Below are 4,211 nucleotides of genomic sequence, written 5' to 3'. Positions count from 1 at the left end.
TATCGGATGCGGTGGAGCTCAGGGTTCCTCGTCAAGGAGAGCGCGCTGGTTGTCCCCCGGAGGGTTACTTTACTTGTTACGAAGCATTCGTAGTGCGCTGTCGTTTGTGGTTCCCGATTTCCGAAACTATCGTCCGTGTGTTGGATCGTTTCGGGGTGGCGATAAGCCAACTGAATACCCTTGGCATCCAGCACCTCATTGGAGTCCTGATCTTGAGCTATGAGCATGGTCTCTCTCTCACCGTCGATCATTTCGAAGCGCTTCTTAGGTTGCAGATCATCAAGGATACGGACAAGTACAGGCTGGTCCCTAGGAACTTCATGTCAGTGGTTAAGGGGTTTACTTCTAACTCCAACTCATGGAAGAAGTTTTTCTTCTTCGTTCGTGTGGACGCTGTGTCTGTCGAGAAGAGTTGTATCCCATTGTTCCAGAGGTTGCCGAACGATCGTCCCTTCATCAATCCCCTTGCTATGTTTCCTGATGTCCCTTCATCAATCCCCTTGCTCCGTTTCCTGAGGACATTATCGCGGTGAGGGATCTGCTCAGGAACGATCCTTTCTTCTGGACTTCCTTTACGCCGAAGAGAGTTCGAAAGGCGTTGAGGTTTGTGCATCCTAGTCCTGCTTTGGGCGGGGAAACATGGAGTGATTCCGAGCCTGGTGACCATTGTCCCGACGCTGCTCCCGCGGTTGCGACGGGGCTGAATTCTTCAAAGGGGAAAGATATTGACCTTGGCGACCTGGAGTTTTCGGTGGACGATTGCATGCTTCCAGGATGGGATCCGGACCTTGCTTTTGGCGATGGAAGCGGTACGAGCGAGGTCCCTATTCTGTTTGCTTATAACGTGTCAATCGGTTTTACAGGGCTTAAACTTGCTTGGATCGGCCATTGAGGCGGGCCATAGAGAAGCCATGATCTATCGCTTTAAAGCGGAGAAGGCGGAAAAGGATCTTGCTCGCATGCGAGACGAGATGTTGGTGCGAGATGCTCAACTCGCTCGTGATCATGCGAGGACTGTTCGTAGGGTGGAACATAAGGGCAAGAGGGAGATTGTCGAGGGGATGAAGACTCGCGCCTCTCAATTCCAAGTCGAGTACGGGAACTTCAAGGATGCTTTCAACTCGCTGGGCGACTTTCGTGAGTGTCGCGGTTCAGTTGGGAGCCTTTGGAAGACGCGGGCAGATGACTACGTTTTCGAGAGGGAGATGGAGTTAATGAAGGGCGGCATGAAGGATCATGCTCACGCCGAGACGCTCATTTCTCCGGTCGACGGGAGGATTCAGGGATTCTGGGATCTTATCCCGGTTTCTCCTGATACCGTAGAGACCACAACCGAGTTTGCTGGTGACGATGAGGAAGTGAACTATCCCACGGATGCATTCGGAGCTTCCACGTCCGGGAATTTTAACTTTGATCTGTGAGAGGTGAGTGTTTGACGGGAAGAAGTTTTTCCCTTATCTAGTATTCTGCGGCCAAGTGTGGCCTTCGTTCATATATGTCCGGCCGAGTGCGGCCTTCGAACTTCGTATGGGCCTGTTTTGGCCACTTTTATTTTTATCGGGACTGGCCGTCGGTGGCTTTGAACCCCTACCGCTATGCGGATTATATATATAATGGATGTTTGTTTGAGTTACTTTGTTTCGAGTTGGTTTGAAGTAAACATGAGTTGTCTTCTCATATTTAACTTCGTTGAGGCGTTCAATCTGTTGGTTTGTTCGAGCGTGAGTTTTCGTAAAAATTATTTATTCTTACGAACTTTCAGGAACGTTGAGATATGAACGGAGAGAAATGTTTCAGGATCTCGTATCGTTTAGATATCATGTCTATGAGATGTCTGAGACCAATGCGATGGGTTTAGGGCAAGACCTAGGTTTACTCTCGGTGTTAAGGTTTGTGCGGTGACTAGCCGGCTTTCGATTTTCCTGTTGCGATTTCTACCTGATTCGTACCGATTTAAAGTCCGCGATAGGTTCTCGGCTTATATGACTTGTATGGTATGAATCGAGCATCTTTAGATAATTTTTAAGCCAACTGGAAGTGCTAGACCAAAATTTCGTATTTTTTTTGTAGCGCGCTTTCGTCCTTGTGTTGGACGTTCGAAGATCAAAAGAGTGATCAAGTTGCGTTTGCTTAATACGGCTGATGTGTTCGTCAGGGCCTATCGACGAACAAAGTGAAAGGTTTTTGTGGTCCCGTTCGGACAATTTGTTCGCATCGTCTCGACTTTTAACTTGGCGACGTCTCGCAGTTATTTCGAAGACTATACGTATATTTTCGGTGTTGAAGAGGGATTGTTTTGCGATTTGGGCCGTATGAGGCTGCTGACAAGAGTCTTAACGTTTGTAGATTTTCTAAGCGTGTTCTGAGACTTTTGCGTTAATTTAAGCGCAAGTGTCTTAAAAAAGAGCGACGCATATTGTAGTAAAAATTTTCGAATTCTCTAAAAAAAACTCGATTACAATAACGCATCTTTTCCTATGTGGGAGTATACGAGTATACGCACCCACTCCCCCCCCCCTTTTTAGAGAGGGGGATAGCTGAACTCGTCTTTCGACGAGCTACCTACGTACCTCTTTCGAGGATCAATCCATCTCGTAGTTCTATTTTATGCTGCGAGCGTTTTTACTCGGCGACTGTCGCCGTGCTGACCGCCTTGATCGTGATGACCGTGGCCGGGTCTGCGTTCTCTTCCGGATGTTCCGGTTGAGTCGTAGTGTCGGCTTCGGACTCGTGTTGAGTTTTGACACCCGAAGCGTTTACGTCAGCAGACGATGTTAAATCATCTTTTCTTGAAACGTTATTGGCCGAAGATTTATCTATCTTCGTGCGCTTGCGATTTGCCGTTACAGAGGTTGTCATCTGCCTTAACTTGTGCTCCGCGAGGAAGCATAGTCGCGACTGTTTCTGACATCCCCAGATAGTTACGACTCCGTTTGGTGTCGGGAATTTGACACCCAGGTGGTACGTCGATGGAACGGCTTGCATGGTTTTGAGCCATGGGGTTCCCATGATCACGTTGTAGATGACAGGATGATCGACTACCGCGAATTCAACGATTTTTGTGATCTCTTTGGCCATGACTGGTAGCTGAATCGACCCGAGGGTCATCGATACTTCGCCTGAAAAACCTGTGAACAGTTTCGGCGTTGGAGTTACTTCTTCCCCCTCGTGATGGACATACTTGTCGTTACGAGGGTTCTTCTTCCTTGTTTTCGGGTATACATCTTTCGAGGATGATCTCGCCGACTTATTTTTTTGCGATAAGATTTTCGTTTCTTCCTCGATCATGATGTAGTCCGTCGCCTTGTGGAGGGCGTCTTGGATCGTCCGCGCTTTTTCGAGGGATATCCATTTTCTGAATTCCGACTTGTACCAGAGCGCCTTTCTGAGCGCATCGATGGCAACTTTGTCGCTTATCCCGTTCACCCTGGACATTACCAACTTGAATCGGCTGATGAACTCGCGGAGGGTTTCGTTTTCCCTCTGGGACAGACTCCAGAGATCGACATCGGATGTTTTTCTATCTATGAACATAGAGTATTGCTTGAGAAATTCCGATGCGACCTGTCGGAAACTCTCGATAGAGTTTCGGTTAAGGCGCGCGAACCATTCGAGGGCTGCTCCTTCTAGATTCTCGACGAACAGGCGGCAGTAGCCGGCGTCTCTCTCGCCATCCTTCAGCCTCGCTCTTCCCATCGTGATGTGGAAAGCCTGAAGGTGCGCTCTCGGATCGGTCGTACCATCATACTTCAGTATTTTGATTTTTCCTGGAAGGATACCCTCGTATCTGAGATGCGAGCGGTGAAAGGGATCTTCAGAGCCCCTTCCAGCAGCCTGTCGATCTCGGAGGCCGCACTAGTAGCGTGATGGATTTGGGATTTTACGGCTCTTACTTCTACCGCAGTTTTGATGATATAGTCGCGAAGATCGCGTATATCCGACTTCTCGTCAGTAGATTTCCACGCTTGTCGGCGTTTACTGCGAGTGAGTTCGGTTTGTTTTTCAGCCAGCTCTTCTTGTTCGTTCCAATAGAGGATTTCCTCCTCTTCTCTCATTGGTTTATCGAACGGAGAGCTTTCCCGAGTGAATCGGCTTCTGGTCCTCCTTGGATGTCTGTCGACGTCCTCATCAGTATTGTTGGAGACATCGCTAGGATCCAGGTTGACTTGCTCGACTCCGTTGTCCTCCGAAACCTTCGCGGGAGGCGGAGG

This window comes from Brassica oleracea, chromosome C9 (genome assembly GCF_000695525.1).
Source record: "Brassica oleracea var. oleracea cultivar TO1000 chromosome C9, BOL, whole genome shotgun sequence".
Lineage (NCBI taxonomy): Eukaryota > Viridiplantae > Streptophyta > Magnoliopsida > Brassicales > Brassicaceae > Brassica > Brassica oleracea.
This window is presented reverse-complemented; position numbering follows the sequence as displayed.